The following is a 20,900-nucleotide window of genomic DNA, read 5'->3' on the forward strand; positions in this document are numbered from 1 at the left end:
AACTTTTTAATTATTTTTTAATTAGCAACTTTAACAAAGTTGCAGAATATAAAATAATCCAATCACAAATCATAAGCATTTCTATATACTGTCAACAAAACCCAGCACCAGGAGGTAGAAAGATAAATTCTATTTAAAGTAATTGTAAACAATATAAAATATTTGAGAATCTACCTGCCAAGATAAACCCAGAGACTATATGAATACAATTATAAAATGTGTTTGATACAAATGACAACTTTAAAGAAGTGGAGAAATATTAATTGCTCATGGTAAGCTAAACTAATATAATAAAAATTATACTTCTAACTAGATTAATTTACTTATTCATTGACATATCAATCAAATCATTAAATAATTGTTTTCTAGAGGCAGGAAAAAAATAACAAAATTAACAAGAAAGAACAAAAAGGTCAAGAATAGAAGGTAACCTCCAGAATTCAAACTATGTTACAAAAAGGAAATCATCAAAACAATCTGATACTGGCTAAGAAGTAGAGGGGTGGATCAACGGATCAAATGAATAGGATAAATAGTGTTTGAAAAAAACAGATCCAGGTTTTGGAGGTAAGAATCCATCATTTGACAACAATTACTGGGAAAATTGAAAAGTTATTTGGCAGAAACTAGTCATGAACCAACATCTCACACCATATACTAAGATAAAGTTAAAATGGATAAATGATTAAGACCTATACAGTGATATCATAAATTATCCCACTTATTTGATCCATTGATCCATCTGTCTATTTCTTAGTCAGTACCAGATTGTTTTTATGATTACCTATTTTTGTAATATAGTTTGAAATCTGTAGATTGCCTTCCTTTACTTTTTTATTGGTTCCCCTCATCAAAGTCATTTGCTATAAAATTCATCCCCCACTTTCTTGTTTTTCTTACTTTGACTGCATTAGTTTTATTTCTGCAAAAGCTTTTTAATATAATATAATCAAAATTATCCATTGTACTTGCCATTAGTGATAATATTCTTGGCCTTTTTGTTCTTGTTAATTTTGTTATTGTTTTTCCTAGCTCTAGAAAATAATTATTTAATGATTTGATTGGTATGTCAGTGAATAGGTAAATTAACCTGTAAATCTTGAAATTTCTCAGACTTGTGAATGTTAAAAATTTCCACATTGAGGAATCCTCCATTGGAACAAATTCCCTTCTGGGAAACATTCCCCATTTTGATGTGAGAACTCGCCAGGATCAGAAATGGGAGGACCTCTACTCCACCAGTACTTAAGACTGCTTTAGGGGAGAAAACTCCTTGCTAAACAATGAAAGTATTTGGACCCATGCTTATAATAAGGCAAGGAGTTCTTTGAGCCATGTCTGTTTTTTAGAATTGATACAATGAGATGCTAGGTACCTAAAAGGGTCAGGCAAGTTTTCTCTTAATGAGATTAGTTGACTCAGCTGTGTTTTCACTGGTTCAGACTTACTGAGGAGATTAGTCGACACAGTAGCATTTTTTTCTGGTTCAGACTTACTGAGGAGATTAGTCAACTTAGCAGGAATTCAAATGGGCAGTCCTTTGGAAAACGTCTACAGTGATTGGTAGATGTAAGGACTTAGGGGAGGTGACATAGGAGAAAAACCCCTATATAAGAAAAAGCAGAATCTCTTGAGAAAAAAAAAATCCTTTTGGAGGATCTCTGATGAGAATCGCTTGGGAAGAATCTCCTGAGAGAGGCTCTGGAGAAGGGAAGCTCTTGGAGGACAATCTCTAAGGAGGTCTCCCTGGAGCTTCTCTGAGGGGACTCTGACCCTCTGGAGGCTCTGGAGAGAAGCCCTTTGAAACAGTTTCTGGCTGGATCTCTCTTCGAGGAGGACTCTGGCTGGAACTCTCTCTGGTGAAGTCAGCTGAGATGGAGCTGGCCTGATGTCACTAGAATCCTTGCTTAGACAGACCTTGTGGTGAATGTTAAAAGACTGACTGACTGATCTCTCTCTCTTAAGACTCAGGTCTAGGCCATGTTGCCTTAAGGCCCTTCATACTTATTTCCTTTTTCTCTCTTTCTCTCTTTTCTTTAATTCCACCTTTGTATTAATTAAAATCTCTATAAAACCCAGTTGACTTGGGTATTTGAATAATTGGGAATATTTCCCTGGCGACCACCTTATATTTGATTTAAAAACCAAGACACTGTAGTGAAACATATTTTCTGCAGTCAAATTTACTCACCCTCTCTTATATCTATCACAATTTATATCTTCCACCATTTTAACTCACTACAGTTTACAACATCACTCTTTTAACTGTTACAGTTTAAGGCCTTCAACCATTTTAAATCTAACAAACCTAGGTACATTCTTTTTTTACCACTCCTCAGTCTATGCCCCAAAGAGATCAAATAAAAGGGAAAATGATCTATTTGTACAAAAATATTTATAGCAACAACTCTTTTTGTGGTGGCAAAGAATTGAACATTGAGTAGATTCCCATTAATTGGGGAATGGATAAACAAGCTGGGATTCATAATTGTGACAGATTACTATTGTGCTATAAGAAATGATGAGCAGGATGCTTTCAGAAAAACCTGGGAAGACTTATGATGAAAAGTGAAGTGGACAGAAGAAGGAGAACACTGTACACAGTAACAACAATATTGTAAGGATGATCAACTGTACTTAGCTATTCTAATCAAGACAATGATCTATGACAGTTTCAATGGATCCATGAAGGAAAAGGCTATCCATCTCCAGAGAAGTAATTGATGAGCTCTGAATGCAGATTGAAGAATACTTTTTTAAACTTTCTCTATTTTTCTTTTTTTTTTGTCTTTCATTTGCAACATGGCTAATATGGAAATCTACTTAGCATAACATCACATGTACAATCAGTATCAAATTGCTTACGTTCTCAAGAATCAACATGTTAAAAAGGAAAAAAAAAGATAAAAAGAATGTTGGAGGCAGCTAAGTGGCTCAGTAGATTGAAAACCAGACCGAGAGAGGGGAAGTCTTGGGTTCTGTTCCTCACCTATCTCTTTATTTCTTACTTAATTAACAAATGCTCATAATAGTTCAAATATGTCCTCAGACACTTTCTAGTTGTGTGACCCTGCGCAAGTCACTTAACTCCCATGATCTAGCCCTTACTGCTTTTCTGCCATGGAACCAATATACAGCTTTGATTCCAAGATGGAAGGTGAGGGTTGCTTTTTTTAATGGATATTTTAAGAAATCTATGTGTAATTGGAAAACATTTAATGAAATAAAAATATTAAAAACAGAACTGTGCAGAATCAAAAGGAGTTGTCTCTAAAGGTAGTGAGGTTCCTGTTACTAGAAGCCTTCAAGTGATGGATGAAGGACAACTGGTTGGGTATGACAAACAAGAGAATTCTTCTTGGGTATGGATTAATCAGTTTATCAATCAATCCCGACTTGATAGATTCTAAGATTCTCTGACTCCCAATTTATTCACAGAATCTACTTACATTCTCTAAGCTTTTAGTGAATAGAATACTGGAATTGAAATCAGGAAGATTTGAGTTCATTTTCTGCTTCAGACACTTATTGGGGAACAGAGAATAAGCATTTACATGGCACCTACTCTATTCCATTTATTATCTCATTTGTACTATCTCATCTGATACCTACAGTAACACTGGAAAGTAGGCACTGTTATCCCTATTTTTCAGCTGAAGAAACTAAGGTAGACAGAGGCTAAATGATTTGCTCAGGTTCAGACAGCTAGTAATTGTCTGAGTTTGGATTTGAACTCAGGTCTTCCCGACTCCAGATCTAGCATTCTGCCCACTGTACCACCACTTATTAATTCTATGATCTTAGGGAAGTCACTTAACCATTGTGCCTCAGGGTCCTCATCTGTAAAATAGCGATAAGAACATCAATCTCACAGGGTTGTTTGAGAATCAACCAAGATAGTATTTTTAATGTACTGCCTCTATAAATGTTAATTACTACTATCATTATAGAATAGGATCAGAGAGAGTAGAGAAACTGGGAGGAAAGGAACAGAAAAAGAAAAAGGAAAATCATCTAGAAAATGAGGGATTTGGACTAGATGACACTTCCAAAGTCTCTGCCATCTCTAAATCCATGCTCCTAAAAAGACCAAGGAAAAGCAAGGAGGTAGATTTAACAATTTTTAATATTTCTTTAAAAAAAAAAGGTTTGTCACATCATGGTGTTGTATAACAACGAGGTAGGAAAATATTGCCATGAAACGAGACCTCTTAATGCATCCTCCCAGCTCACACTGTGCATGACCACCTCAAGCCTGGTCCTCAGAAATTCATCCGTCCAGGGCAGGTGACCTCCATAGTGAAGAAATGAGGGGCGAGAAAGTGTTAAGTGTTATTAATGTCCCTGCAAATTCTGTATCAGATTGAGAACTGTGATTTGTGTTTATTTTTAAAAGGTCTTTTTATTTTTAGTGTGACAATTTCAGGGCTGTTATGTTTTATAGTGATGATTTATCAGAGGCTATATACCCTTGAAATAAATTAAACATCATTTCTTAGTCGGGAATCGTCTCAACAGGAAGAATTTTAGCTTAGGGAAGAACTTTTCAGAATGTCTCCAAAAACCTCCTGACTTTCATGAACTGACACTGAGTGCAGTAAGCAGAACTGAGAGATCAATTTATAGGGTAGTGTTCCTGAAATAATATAATGTAATAATATGTAAATAATATACAATAACATGAAGGAAAATAGCTGAAAGAGTTCAGAACTCTGATCAAAACAGAGTAATCATGACTTTATGGGGTAACTAGATGGCTCGGTGGATAAACAGACTGACTTGGAGTCAGTCTCAGACACCTACTAGTTGTGTGAACTTTGGCAAGTCACTTAACCCTGTTTGCCTCAGTTTCCTTATCTCTCAAATGAGCTAGAGAAGGAAATGGTGAACTACTCCAGTATCTTTTGCCAAGAAAAGCCCAGCGAGGGTCTTGAAAAGTCAGATATAACTGAAAAATGACTGAAAATAACAATGAAGACCCTGTCAGAGAGTTGATGGACTACAGGGGCAGAATGAGGCAGATATCACTAAATAAAAGTATTAGGAAAAAAAAGAAAAGGGAAATCAATATATTTTTAAACCATCAGAATCATTTGCTGTTTCAAGTGACTAAATTAAAGCTCAAAATAAAAAGATAGGCTATCTAACTAGACCACACACATGTACTCACATGCACACACACACACACACACACACACACACACAGAGTTTAGAAAGGTGTAGACCAGTCAGACCAGTAGAGCCTGTGAAGAAAGGTGGTTTCTATGGTTTTTTTGACCCATTTACTTTGTACCTGCTAAACCTAAATGAGTATTTCAATAGGAAACTCTTAAAGATGTTAAGGCAAGGAGGAAAGAGAAATGATGGAAGAGAGATTGGTGCCATTATACTCATGTGCTCTTCTCATGACTGTCTTTATTGAAAGTAAAGAGATCTCAGAGCTAGAAGGGGCCTTAGGCACCATCCACAACATTCCCTACCTGAAAAGGTAGACAAGGGGTCATTCAGTCTATAGATGAAGACCTCCAAAGCTCACTAATCCATGACTTCCCAAGGAAGTCAATTTCACTTTTGGAGAACTGGAATGAAGGGAAAATTGTTCCCCTTAGACCAGATCTAATATTGGTTCTTTTCACTTTCTATCCATTCCTTGTTAATACAAATTAGTAGAATGTTCTCATAGAAAGGGGTCAAAAGGAACTGTACCAGTACCCAAAATTTGTTTCTAAGGCTAATCTTCTTCAGGTAAGAACTAGAGAGCCTGAGAGGTTTCAGATGGTATAGGAAAATGAGATGAGGTCAAGTTGATCTCCACAAGGGATAGCAAGGATTCCAACGGCTAGATAGCCCTTTTCTGGTTTCCATGATGATTTTAGTGCTGTAAAGGACAAACTTTAGCCCAAACATTTCATTTTACAGATGAGAAAAATGAGGTACAGGGAAATGAAGTGACACAGATGAGCAGGTAGTCAAAAACTACCATAATGCTACCAAAACTGAATTGATTCAAATCTTTCCCTGCTCCTTTGAAGACTTAACTTCAGGCTACTATTCCTGAAAAAAAAAAGTTAAATAGCTAATGCTAAGACTTTTGGGGGGCACTTTGGGATTATTCTTCTCTGGGTACTCCAAGACTTTTGTAGGGCTAACAGGTGGTAGCTAGGCCTATATCCCCACCCCACTCTCAATCCATTTACTTTGGATCATAGATTTGAACTTGAAATAAATATAAGAGATTATCTAGTCTAGTCCCCTCATTTTCCAAATGCCAAAAACTCTGAGGTTCAGAAGCATGAAAAAGGCTTGCCCTAGGTCTGTATTGGTGAACCTATGGCACATGTGCTAGAGGAGGCTTCCCTATTTCCCCTCTGCACTGGACCTGAGAACATTTTTCACATCACCTACCCACTGTCCAGCAGCCCAATGGGAATACTTCTTCCCCTGTTTGGGGTAAGGCAGGGGGCTGATGTGCAATGTGAAGGTACAGTTTGGGCACTCATCTCTAAAAGGTTTGCCATCACTGCCCTAGGTCACTCATCTGTGGAACTATTACAACTCTCAATAGAATGTAAGCTCTTTAAAGGCAGGGGATATTTCATTATTGTTCTTAGATCCCCAGCACCTAAAGCAGTGCCTTTTTAAATAAAGTAGCACATTTATAAATATTTGTTGAATTAAATGGAGGTAAAACTAAAAAAAAAGAATATATAGTCTTAGAGTGGGGAGAGAAGCTAGAGCCATTAGCAAACTGTACCATATGAAAACTGTAAGGAAGAGAGGTTCACAGATTTGATCTCAAAAGAACTTTCTCTTTACATATTGAGTAACTTATCCAAGATTGAACAAGTAATCTGTGCCTGGCAGAACCAGCACTATCATATTGCTATCTTAAAGGATTCAGTAGAGTCCGCTGAATCCAAGTTTAAAAATTTGAAGATGAGGAAACTGAGGCACAGAGAAACTAAGTGACTTCCCCAAAGTCACAAAGACAGTATATGTCTGAGGTAGGATTTGAACCCAGGTTCTCTGGTCTTCTGATCTGATCTGTTAACCACTAATACCACCTACTTTTTCATTTTGCATATGAGTTTCAGAAACATGAAGGGGTTTGTTCAAGGTCACTCAGTCAATTGAAAGCCAATGGCGTACTGGGACACTGGGAAGACTGAAAACTTGATCTCTGGTCTCACTCAGCTACTATGGTCGATCCCCTTCCTTTCTACCCACTCAAGAGTCCTCAGATCCAAAAGATCTCATTCTCCAAGTCCCCTTGAACAATATGGCACCCACCATTATCTCTTGAGCACTTCCAAACAGGTCCTGGAGAGATGGATTTGCATTTGAAGAGTTAAGTCTCATTCTCTTGTTTTCTTTCCCTTCTTGTATTTAACAGTTCCAAGCCTTGCCAAACACAAGGGGCTCTCCAATGAGCACTTTAGACATACATAATTAAGCACATAAAACCCTGAATTAAGAGCATGCACTCCAGAACAGCACACCTCACTCACTGTGCTGTTTCTTCCTGGGCTTGGAGCCATTAACCTTCAGGTTTCATTCTTGTTCCAGATTAGGCTGGGGCTACAATAGCTAACAAGCTTACAAAGGCCAGGAAACTGAGGTCTGAGGAGGAATCAGGGCCACAATGGACTTTGGGGGTCAATCAGAGGATGTGGGGTAGAAGGACAGCAATTCCACTGGAAGCCACATATCAGCAGTGCAACTAGATTTTTCACTTCAGAAAGGACGATCCTAATAGTCAGACATCACTTTGGACCATTCCCACCCCCAGTGTGAGTTCAGAGCCAAAAGATGAGCAGGGAGGGGGGAATCAAAGAATCCAGTTACAAAGGGGAGCCAGGGCCAAGCATCTCTTTCTTGGCTCAGATGAGCAGGCCACTGTTCAGAGACAGAAGATCCCCACCAGTGCCATAAAGGGAATTTTTCTTTGAGGATGCTTCCAACCTCCACCCACACCCATGAACTCCCTCTAGAGAGTACAACAGACCAGTCTTCTAGAACCCTTTCTAAAGCCTGCCTCTGCCCAGAGACAGCCAGGGAAGAAAGGAGAGGAATTTTCTTGATGACCTAACCAGGAGTTTCCTGAAATAAGCCTGCTTCATTAAGGAATTGGACAATCTGGCTTTCTACTCACCTGGCTGGAAAAAACCCCAACAACTCAGGAAACAGCTGTCTGGAGGCTCAGCAGGTGTGAGCTCTAACTTTGACCCTCTCACCTACTTTCTGGGAGGTGTTGGAGAGATCCCTGGGCACCCAAGTGAATGGGGCTGTTAGCTTCAGCTATGGAATGGGGACACAGAGGAAGACCCATCAAATATTCTGGATTAAAATTGAGGACCAGTAAAACCACCTTCCTCCTCTTCCTCTGTGGGCCCCAGCCAAGTTCCCTCACTTTCCATCAGCTATCTGTGCACACCAGCTTGTGTTTGAATCAGAGCACCAAAGGATTTCTGTCTCAGTTAAAACAGATGACTGAGGCCACCATTTATTTAGCCTGGGCTGGAGAGCCCTGTCTTTGACTCTATTAAGTACTTACATATGTTGTTTTTATTAAATTCCTTCATCTGTTGTCTTTCAAAATTAGATCCTTGAGAGCAAGGATGGTTTTTTTTAATGTGTTTGTATCTCCACTGATTATCACAGTGCTTGGTACTTAACACAGACTCTAATTCATTCACAGCATCCTGGATTCTGCCCATATGTAGAGGCTTGTCAAGTCAAATCAGTTAGCATTTGGTAAATACTTACTGTGCAGGGGTAGCTAGGTGGCTCAGTGGATAGAGTGCCAGACTGAGAGTTGGGAGGACTTGAGTTTATATCTGGCCTGTGTGACACTGGACCGGCCACTTAACACCGATTGTCTAGCCTTTGCCACTCTTCTATCTTGACTTGATACTAAGATAGATGATAAAGGTTTTGGGGGGAGGGAGGAAAGAAGAAGGAAAACCAAGAAATCCACTTCCTGACTGTCTGACACTTGGAATCTGGAAGACCTTACTTGGAATCCCACTTTTGACACTCTTTGCATGGCTGTGGGCAAGTCATTTATTTAATCTCTCAAAGTCTCTGTTTGTTCAACTATAAAATGATGACTTGTTCTAAGGATCAAATGAGATAACACACACAAAGCTCTTTAAAAACCATAAGATGAAGAGCTCTTTTACTGATGATCCTAAGCTTCCCAAGAAAGCAAATGACCAGGGAAATATATATATTTTTGGGGTGGGGATGTCCCTTGACCAGAATGAAAAGAAAGCAGACATCACTATTGACTATCAGGGCAGCTTTGACCGGCTCTGTTTCTAAACTGGTCAGTTCATCCATTGTTAGGCAACCTGGTTCTCAGAGGCTCACCACATAGGTGCCAGATTTAATCAGGACTCCTGATTGACTTCAGCACTACTGTAACTATTGACTATTGGAGGTCTTCCCCAAAAGGCTTGAGGACCATCAGTTGGATACAATTTGGGAGAATAGGATATGGCAGTGTCAGAGGACCTGGCTTGGCATCTGTATCTGCTATTTAAGATCTATGTGACCTTGAGTAATTTACTAAATCTCTTTGTGCCTCAGTTTCCTCATGTGTAAAATGAAAGGGTTCAACCAGATCACCTCTGAAGTCCCTTCCAGTTCTAAATCTGTCATTCTATGCCTAAAAGGCCACTGAGGTCTTCCCTACTTGGAAATTTTGTGAATCTGTGAAATTTCACAACCAATGGATGTTTGGTCTCCAATGCTGATGACTTTTCAGTCTATTTCCCTCCCAACTACACTAGAATTTCCCCTGCCCAATATGACTCCTTTTTCTGTGATAATTCAAAGGTCTTGGGAAATCTCAAAGGTCTTGGGAAATCTCATTGCCATATAATCTCATTAAAAATAATGGTGCTTCCATCAGGGAGGCAGGTAGGTCATTTAGTCCTCCTAGCCCTTTAGAAGGCTAGTCTTTAGGATAAGGAGTTTAAATGAGCCCAGAGATGCCCCCTCAGAGGACAGACAGATTCCTGCCTTGATTGTTGAACTCTCATGGTACAATGGACAGAGAATTGGTTTTGGAAGACCTGAGTTCAAATCCCACCTCTGATGTTTTCTACTTGAATGATTTTGGGCAAGTCATTTAACCTCTATGACCTCTATGTCCCAGATTCCTCAACTGTCAAAGAATGAGGTTTGGACTAGATGGCTTTCAGGGGTTCCCTTTAAGTCTGGAGCTATGATTGATGTGTGTTTAGGAGATTCATGAAGCTGCTTTAAAGAATGACTTAATTGTACCCCTGTTTAGAAATAATGTCTCTGTAGTAAGATATAGCTGAGTCAGGGAGGCTTACTGAGTCAGGGAGGCTTACTGAATTCAGAGGATCTAGGTTCAAATCTCAGATCTGTGACTTACTACCAGGATGACACAAAGCAAATTCATTTCATTTTCCTGGGTCTTAGTTTCCTCATTGGTAACACAAGAGTTTGGATCCAATGACCTCTGAGGGCTGGTCTGGCTCTGAACCCTATCATTCTACAATAAGCAGCCACCACCGAACCAGTCCCATTATGGTCCTGCTGAAGGTAGAGAGAGATATCAGTGAAGAAAGCCATAGGAAACCAATTTTGTTCCTGATAAACCAACAGTCTCTAGTCTCCTTGCCATTCTCTGAGTTGGAATTTTCTTTCTAGAGGTTTTATTTAACTAAGACATCAGAATATCACCATCACCATCATCATCATCATCATCATCACCATTATCATCAATTCCATCATTGATGTCATCATCATCATCATCACAATATCAGCTAGGATTTTATCTCATTGTATGTTCACAACCACCCTGACAGGTAGGTGCTCTTATTATAACCTCCATTTTACAGATGAAGAAACTGAGGGGCACAGGATAAGTGACTTGACAAGGGGGTCACACAGCTAATAAGTATCTGAGGTTGAACTTGAACTCGGGTCTTCCTGACTCCAGGTCTGGCCCTCCAACATCCTTCCTGGCTGAATCTGAGGATTTGCAAAAATTGAGGGCCTGGATTAGGAGAACCAGAAATATATGGGTGGGAAGCAGTGTAGAGAAAAGAACACTAGATTATGAGTCAGGCAGCATGGGTTCTAGCTTTTGCTTTGCCACTGTGTGATTTTGGGTGAGTTGCTCAACCTCTCTTGGAATCTCTAATAGGAGGGAATTAAATTAGATGATCTCTAAGACCCCTTGCAGATTGAAATTCTAGGATCCCAATTCTCTCAAGCCAATGTTCTAACAACAGCACCAAACATATTAAACACCAGATGTACAAAGCCACAGGAGAGCCCTCAGGGAACCTGATGGAACGCAACTTAGCAGTTGTTGTGGAAATTAATCTAAAATGTAAAGGGAAGAATTCAGTTGAGTATTAGTACCAACAGAAGTAGTCTCCCAGAAACAACCATAGCTTATAGGGCTAGAAAAGGGAACAGAGAAACCACCCATTTTCCAGAAGACAAAACTGAAGGCCAGAAAAAGAAAAATGAAACATGACCAAGGTCCTATAAATTATGAATAGCAGTACCTGGATTTGAACTGAGAGCCTCTAGAATCCAGCAGAATGTCTCTTCCCACTTCCTCATGCGTTCTTAAAGTTTTTGGGGTTGTGGACCATCTTGTGCTGCCTGTTGGACTCTTTAGATTCCCTTTTCATTATCATGTTTTTAAATGCACAGAATAATATACAGGGAATGGCAAAGGAGACCAATTCTGTTGGTGAAAAGATGTCATTTCTTTTGTCCCCACTTAAATGTACATACCCCCAAGATCTCTCCACACACCCCTTAAGAGGTGAGTCTATAGACTCCTGATGAGGGGGATCTGCATTACACCAAACTGCTTCTACCTACCTGCCTCGAGCACTTACAGCACCCCTTAAATCTTACACCATTTTTCTTTGACCATCCTTCCCCAACATCTGCACCCTAAATTTGCTGAAATCTAGTTTTATCTTTTCCTGAAAGCCAGACTACTCCAAGCCTCATGATCTCTCCTCCTGGCAGTGTCCAAACTCTCCCGTTTGCCACTAGATCATATTATCTCATACTGTTCTTAACTGTTTCCACACATGTGATTCTGTCATTGATATCTTTTATATGCTCCCTGTGGTCTATTCCAAGCCCATTTTAGTAGAATGGAAAGAATGCTGGTTTTGGCGTCTTTTATTCTCTGGGCAGATCCCTTCAAGTTGAATTTGAATTGGGGTCCCTTGACTCTAAATTCAGTGTTCTTTCCCCTTCCATCTGGCCTTCTGACCCTTAGGACTTCTCTACCACGCCTTCACATGAATACCTCCCTCCTTCCCATGCCCCAGCCTTTCAGCTCTCTTTCCTTTTATGTGTTGTCTTTCCCCTTTAGAATGTAAGTTTCTTGAGGCTAAGGATTATTTGTTGTTTTTGTTTATATTTATAGCTAGCAAGAACTTCATGAATGCTTGTTGCTTGCCTGCCTTCCTATACCACATTCCCTTGGCACTCACTAGCAAAAGACCTTGGGTAAGCTAGTATGGAATAGGAGCAAGCACACTGGACTTATAGTTAGGAAGATCTTAGTTCAAATCCTATCTCTGACACTTAGTAGCTCTATAACATTAGGCAAGCCATTAAACCTTATAGGCCTCTGTAAAATGAGTCAGTTGGACTCAGCCTCTACAATCCCTTCCATCTCTAAACTGATGATTCTATGCTGAGCCTTTCTGGATCTCAGTTTACCCATGTGTAAAATGAGGAGGTCAGACTAAATGACATCTAAGGTCCTTATCAACTCTAAATCTTTGTATGCTAGTTAGCTATAAAGATAATAGGTCCCAAACATAAAGAAAGAAGTCTGACAATCAATAGAGCCAGCCTGAAAGTCAAGAAATAGGAGGTTTAAGTCCTGCCTCAGAATGGTACCATGATCTGGTTTTGGAGTCAGAGGACCTAAATTCAAATCTTGACTGTCATCACCTTTGAGAACTTGGGTGAATCTCCAGTTTCTTAGGACTCAGGTTCCTCATCTCTGGGGTTGGACTAGATGAGTTCTGAGATATATTCCATTTCTAATATGATGCTCCTATTCTCTTTGATGGATATTGGTTGTGTGACTAATAGTAAATAATATAATAATAATAATAATAATAATAACATAATACACAGAACTTTAAAGTTTACAAAGCATTTATAGATTATATCTCATTTGTTCCTCACACCAACCCTGGGAGGTAGGTACTATTGTTGATACCATTTTGCAGATGAGGAAACCGAGGTAGATAATGGTTAAGTAACTTTTTCCAGGATAATAAAGTTATTAAGTATCTGGGGTTGGATTTGAACTAAGGTATTCTGTCTCTTAAGTCCAGCACAAATTAGTTAACCACCTCTCAGTGTGCCAGGAAACTGTTTAAGTCTATAAATGACTTATCTGCATAAGCAGAGGGAGTTACCTTACTGGAAATAATTCCTATAGTGATGAAATCCCAGCAATAAAAAAAAATTTTTTTAATACCCATAGGCCTACCAGGAGAATAATGGTAGGTGATTTGGACCAGAAATGTTAATGGAATGCTTTTTGCTCAACACAAAAGTCCATCCCTATTAGTGTCCCTAAACTTTTCTTGTCTTTTCAGAGCTTAACATAGAGCCTGGCACATGATTAACAATTAATACATCCTTTTAAAAATCCCTTAACTTCTGTTTTAGAATTGATGCTATTGGTTCCAAGGCAAAGGAGTGGTAAGGGCTAGGCAATTGGGGATGTGATTTGCCCAGGGTCATACAACTAGGAAGTGTCTGAGGCCAGATTTGAACCCAGGACCTCCTATTTCTAAGCCTGGCTCTTTAGCCACTGAGTTACCTAGCTGCTTCTAGTAGATGTTTGTTAACTGACTGAATGAAAAAAAAATTAGAGCCCCAGAGAGTTAAACTGGAATGGACCTTAGATATAATCTAATCCAATTCTCTCACTTTACAGATGAGGAAACTGAGGACTTGAAAGGTCAATCAACTTACCCAATGTCACAGAAGTAGTGGATGGCAAAGCTGAGATTTGAACCCAGGGTTTCTGAATAAAATTTAGGTGCTCTTTCCATAGTGCCTCATCCCAACAGAGACCACTAGTTCTGGCTCTCAGCAGCTAGGACAGTACTGCCATGACAACTTAATAGATAACTAGGTGACATGCCACTGAACTGAATTTACCAGACCAGTAATTTCCTGGATACAGTGGACTAACTTTTTATTGATTTGACAGTCAAGCTAGAGATGCCTCTCTGGTTTCCAACCCCTAGGGTGACAATAAGGAAAAAAACACTGAAAACTTATGAGCATCACAATTTCTGAGCAGCCTGGACATTTTTCTTTCTGTGTGTTCCCTGAAATGAACGCTAGAGAAAAAGTAGAGGAAACAGAAAGAGCAGTGGACTTGGGAGTCAGAAAACCTGGATTCAAATCTCATCTCTAATACATATTTGCTCTGAGACCTTAGGTAAGTCACTTCACCCCTATCCTCCTTGAGTTTCAGTTTTCTCATCTATAAAATAGGGAGAACAATACTTTTACTCCTCACTTCACAATATGGTTACAAGCATCATCCTTAATACACTATGTAAACAATGACAGCACTAGTATAACCTATATCCTCCTTGGGGAGGGGAGAGAGAGAGAGAGAGAGAGAGAGAGAGAGAGAGAGAGAGAGAGAGAGAGAGAGAGAGAGAGAGAGTAAAGGGGTAGAGAGGAAGAAGAAATGAAAGAGAAAAGGGAGGGAGAGAGAGACAAAGACAGAGAGAGAGGAAGAGAGAGAGAGAGAGAGAGAGAGAGAGAGAGAGAGAGAGAGAGAGAGAGAGAGAGAGAGACTGAGAGAGAGAGAGAGACTGAGAGAAAGAAAAGAGACACAGAGGTGGGGGAAAGAGCAAGAGAGAGAGAGACTGAGAGAGAGACAGAGAGACAGAGACAGAGGGAGACAGAGAGACAGACAGAGAGAGAAAGATCTGAATCACAAAATGTCAGATAACAATTGTCAAAAATTGTTTCTATGAGTAATTGAAAAAAAGTTAAATTAAAGAAACACACTATGTAAGCAAGAGGCATTACCTAATTGTGGGAGAATTCTTGGGAGATGTAACAACAGAGAATTTTCGTGGCATTCAGTATAAATATCAAGAACATAAATATCAAGAAAAAGGACTAGACCTCATTCCATTGAAAGAGAGAACTCTCAGATCAAAACTTATTCTGTCAATGTAGACTGATAACCTCCTATGCAATTGGTATTCTTAGCATTATCTAGAGTTCTGAGTGGTTAAAGGACTCATCCAGGGTCAGACAGCTTGAGTCAAAGATGGGGCATGAATGGGAATCTTTCAGGGTAGGTCAACTCTCCACCTTCTATGCAATGCAATCTTTATCTCTGATATCAGTATAATAAGATCTAGTATCTATATCGCACTCTCAGCTTTGCAAAGCATTTTGCACATGTTTGATTTTCACAACAGTTGTGAGTAGACACTACTATTATTTCCATTTTAGATATGAGGAAACTGAGGCAGGCAGAGATTGAGAGATATGATCAAGGTCATACATCTAGTAATTATCTGAAGCTGAACTGGAACTCGTGTTTTTCTGAATCTGGATCCACTGTGCCATCTAAATGCTTCTAGGCAGCTACCATGAAGAAGGACATAAGACAGAGGGATGTGTGGGCACTGCTTCTATGTAGAACATCAACCACTAGATCTAAATGGAAGAGAGATTCTCTCTAGAGGGTGAAGCCTTCAATTCCAGTTGAAAGTAACATTACAATGACCCCTTCCAACCCTGGAACTCTGTAGACTCCATTGTAGAATTCAAGAATTAAATGAAATCCATAACCACTAAAAAAGCTCAGAACAGGAAAAAAACAAGTGGATGAAGTGGCTGGAGAGCCAAGCCCAGAGTCAAAAAGACCTGAGTTCAAGTTCTGCCTCTGAGACACACTTGCTTCCTGGCCCTGTGGCAGTCACTTAATCTCAGTACTCCAGGAAACTCTCTAAGACAGTGAATTGCAGAAAAGGTTGTGGACTTGCAATGGTAAAGGAAACTTCCTCATCTGGGAGTTCCCCATAACAGTGAAATCACAAGTTTATCCTCTATCCCACTGAATAATACTTACTGGGCAAACTATACAGGGCAAATTGTCCCCCAAATCTTAGTGCTGTTATAATCGCTTATTTTGGGGATGCTATGTGCATCATGGATTGGACTTATGGGTTGGTAACAGACTGAGCACAAACTTGAGTAAGATGAAGGCAGCCTTTGGAATTCTGGGCAATTCTTTTAATAATGTCTGATAGAAGAGGCACTTTTCTTCTTCTTCTTCATCATCATCATCATCATCATCATCTTCTTCTTCTTCTTCTTCTCCTTCTCCTTCTCCTTCTCCTCCTTCTTCTTCCCTTACCTTCCATCTTGGAGTCAATACTGTGTATTGGCTCTAAGGCAAAGAGTGACAAGGGCTGGGCAATGGGGGTCAAGTGACTTGCCCAGGGTCACACAGCTGGAAAGTGTCTGAGGCCAGATTTGAACCTAGGACCTCCCATCTCCAGGCCTGACTCTCAATCCACTGAGCTACCCAGCTGCCCCCCCCCTTATTATTTTTTTTAAACCCTTACATTCTGTCTTAGAATCTTTACAAAGTGTTGGTTTCAAGGCAGAAGAGTGGTGAAGGCTAGGTAATGGGGGTTAAATGACCTGACCAGAGGCACATAGCTAGGAGGTGTCTGAGGCCAAATTCAAAGTCAGGTCTTCTCATCCAGATCTGACTCTCTATCCAATGAGTCACTTAACTGCCTTATTATTATTATTATTATTTTCATCAAACCCTTACCTTCTGTCTTAGAATCAATATTGATTCAAAAGCTAAAGAGCTTTAAGGTCTAGGCAATGGGGGTTAAGTGACTTGCCCAAGGTCACACAGGTAAGATGTGTCTAAAGCCAGATTTGAATCCAGAAACTCTGGTCTCTAGGTCTGGCTTATCCACTGAGCCACCTAGCTGCTCCTTTATTTATATGATATAATTATTATTTTAACATCAGCATCTCTAAAATGTGAATGTACTCCCCATCGCTCCAAGTTTTTGCAAGGCAAGCAATTATGAATGATAAAGACCTCCATAAATGCTATTATTATTTATTGACTTCCTACTGTGGGTCAAACCCAAGTTCCTTAGAGAACAGTGGCCATTTCATTTTTGTTTCACTAATCCTGAGAGTCCTTCCCCAGTGCTTGGCACAGAGTAGGTGTTTCATAAATGTTTGCAGATTATTGAACTGATTGACTGATTAATCCAAGCCTGGTGTTTGCTTTTGTTTTGTTTCTAAGCCTTGCTTAAGAAGAGTAGCTGGCATTTTGATTTTCAGCAAGCCCAATCTGTATATGAAATACTTTGCTTCTGCTCTAGAATTAATCAGGTAGGGAGTGGGTGGTTCAAAGTGACACCGAAAGTTTGAGGGGGCCTTAGGCTCAGAAATACCCTATTTTTAACTATTTTGGACAGGTATACATAGAGAAATCCTGGGGTTTTTCTTCCGTTGAAGGTGAAACTAATTTTAAAACAAGACCCAACTCTGTCCCCATTTAGCTCCTTTCAAGTGAGTGCACCGACTTGGGCAATCTCAAGTCTCCAGAATGAATTCTGAAGACTTAAGTCCTCGGTAGCTTGGTATAACATGTCAGTCCTCCTTCTACCATGCCATGAATGAAGGTGCCTGTGGGTTCAGAGAGTCCCAGAGTCTACATGAAATTCACCTTCCAAATGAATATATATGATCCCCCCAAAATGCAGCAACAATCATTACACACCCACTCATAAGAGCAGAAAAGAAACTGTAAAGGGTATTGGAGCTCAAGCTATTAATGGGGAGGCTTCTGGGTGGAAGGTACAAAGAGGCAAATGTAGGCTCTGGAACAGAAGACCTGAGTTTCAATACTGCCTTCATCATTTGAATAAATCTCTGTGGGTCAGAGTTTCATAGGACCCTAGACCTAGAGCTGAGAGGATCCTTGGGGATCATCAAATCCAAACAGGTGAGGAAACTGAGGCCAAGTGACTTACCCAAGGTTACAAAGATTTTAAGGCAGAATTTGAATTCTGAACTTCCTGATTCCATGGGCTGTATCTTTATTCACTTCCTAAGTCCACTTCTAGGATGCTTCTTTTCTAAAAAAGGAAGAAGTTGGACTAGGTTCCCTCTTAGTTGCTTCCTAGATCTATTTATGTCCACTAAGGACTTCAAAGAAAGACTCATTGACCACTTTAGGGGATGAGTTGGGAACAAGATTTATGTTCAGGTATCAATTTAATTAGATGACATACTTCCAAGTCTGAGATTCCATGATCATAGATTCAGGGTAAGAAATGACCCCTAGGATCATGTCATTTTATCAGTGAAGAAATCGGGGTACAAAAAGGGGAATAGATTTGCCCAGGATCACATAGGTAGTGAGTATTCCAGCCAGGACTTTGATCCAATCCTTCTGTCTCCAAATCTTAATCATGTCACTCCTCCCCTCATTAAATCTCAAAGGCTCCCTATTGCCTCTTAGGATACCATCAAAGTTCCTCTCTAGCTTTCAAAGTCCTTCACAAACTGTCCTCAAGCTATTTTTCCGGGCTTATTATTCATTATTATATTCCTTGCCACACACACTCTCCAAACCTGCCCCTCTTGCTCCATTTCCCAGTTCTGTGTTTTGATACTGGCTGTCTCTCATACCTGGACTCAATTCTGCCCCTGAGAATCCCCTGCTTCCTTTAAAATTGTGCTCATAATACCTTCTAGATGAAGCCTTTCTCAATCTGTCCCAGAGACTAGGGGCAGGAAGGGAGGGCTATCGTTGGTTTATATTTATATTTATTCCCGCTAGAATATGTTCCTTGAAGGTAGAGGCTGTTTCATTTTTGCCTTTCTGCCTGAAATGCTGAGCTCAGTACCTAGCACATATTATTAGGTGCCTAATAAATGCTTGGTGATTGACTGACTGATTGTTCTCCTATACAATTCTGGGAATTGTGACCACTTTGGTTGCTTCAGGCTTAAGAACTACACTGTGATTTAATGAAAACGTCTTCCACACCTGCCCCAGAGCGGGGCAGCAGTGAACCACAGGTCTCTAGTCTTCAAAGGAAATCAAGAGTTGCTGACAAGTTTTCTAAGTGAAGCCAAGAAAACTCTTCAAGGGCTTCTACCCTTGAGAGTCTAGAACACTCTTTTCTGTGAATTTCCACAAGTAGTGAACTCTGCCTAATGGCTTCATCCAGGGGTTAGAAGGTCAAAGGATGGCCAAGGTTGTGTCTCATTAGATGCAAATAAATGGACACGGGCTGTCAAGGAATAGGTGTTTTCCTTTCCTGTCTGATGATATCTGAATTCAGCAAGAGCCACATCTTAAAACAATTCAGTGAGAAAAGAACAAAAATGAAAACAGAGTACCAGGAGCTCTGGGAGATAGATTGAGGTCGGCTCCATTCTCTCTCCCCTTCTTTCTCTCTTCTCTTCTTCTCTCCCTCTTTCTCTTCTATCTCTTCTCTCTCCTCTTCTTTCTATCTTCTCTTTCTTTCCCCTTCTCTCTCCCCTCTCTCCACATTTCTTTTCTTTTCTGCCTCTCCTCTCTTTTCACATATTCTCTTTTCTCTCTCATCTCTCCTTCCTTTCCCTCTCTACTTCCTCTTTCTCTTTCTCTTTCTCCTTTTCCTTATTCCTCTCTTCTCTCCCCTATTTTTTCCTACTCTCTTTCTCTTTCTTTTTCTCCTTCCTCTCCTTACCTCTCTTTCTCAATCCTCTTTGTCTTTCCCTCCCTCTTCTGTCTCTTCTTTCTTCCTCTATTCTCTCTCTTTTCTGTCTTTTCTCTCCCACTTCTGTCTTTCTTCCCACCTCTCTCTATTTGTCTCTGTCTCTTTCTTTTCATTCCTCCTTCCCTCCCTTTTCCATAGGCAGCTGCTAAGTTTCAGAATCTCTCTCCCTCTTTTTCTTTCTTATTAATGTCTGTACTTTCTTTCCAGCCCTCCCCTAAATCACCGGAACAAATGGACGAGGCTGGGGTCTTGTTTGTTTCCAGCTGGACTATTTGGGGGGAATTTGCAAATGTTCTTAGAGTTGTAGTGACAGCATTCATTGCCCTGGAAACTCAGAGCTCAGGATTTCTAAGCCAGACATTGCTGTTTTCCAAACAGCTCCTCTCCTCTCCTCTCCTCTGTACCTTTGCTGTCTAAAAGCTTTTTGTTTTCCTTTATTTTTACATCACCTTCATTTCCCAATATATCCCATCCTCCTCCCCCCCAGCCAGACAGCTATCCCATATGACGAAGAAGAACACAGAAGCTGAGAAAAAAGCAGTGTGGCAAAACTAGTCAAGACATCCATCCTCCCTGTCTGACAGTATATGGGATATTCTACACCCATGGTCTCCCACCTCTGCAAAGAAGGGAGGTATATTCCCATCTCTCTTCTTTGAGGCCAAGGTTGGCTAATGTAATCACCCAATGTTCAATTTTGATTCAGCGTTTTATTTTAATGTGTGAATGAGCAGCACAACCAGAGGTTTAAAGCCAGAAGGGCCCTGCCAGACAATCAAATTTAATTTCCATATTTTACAGTCAAGAAAGCTAAAGCCCAGAGATTAAAACCAACTAGCCTAAGGTTACCCAGTTAGTGAGTGATCTGATGGGGCCTGGAACCCCAGGTCTCCCTCCTCATTCCTAAGCAAGTTTTCTTTTCAATGAGCCACAGTGCTTTCTTTACTTTCCTTGTGGGGAAGAAACAGCAAAGAATATTTTCAAGAATAAGGTAAATAGGAGCACTCCAGAACACTGGCTCTGCTTTGCTCTAGAAAAAATAAAGGAGAAAGAAGAAGCCCT

The 20,900-nt window shown here is 40.0% G+C and overlaps 1 protein-coding gene across 1 annotated transcript in view; it reads right to left on the minus strand.

The window, feature by feature from the left end:
• Positions 1-20,900, minus strand: part of TRIM44 (tripartite motif containing 44) — a 190,774-nt gene that overhangs the window by 134,992 nt on the left and 34,882 nt on the right. The gene's annotated exons all lie outside the window — the stretch shown is intronic.

Source organism: Monodelphis domestica, chromosome 6 (assembly GCF_027887165.1).
Source record: "Monodelphis domestica isolate mMonDom1 chromosome 6, mMonDom1.pri, whole genome shotgun sequence".
NCBI lineage: Eukaryota > Metazoa > Chordata > Mammalia > Didelphimorphia > Didelphidae > Monodelphis > Monodelphis domestica.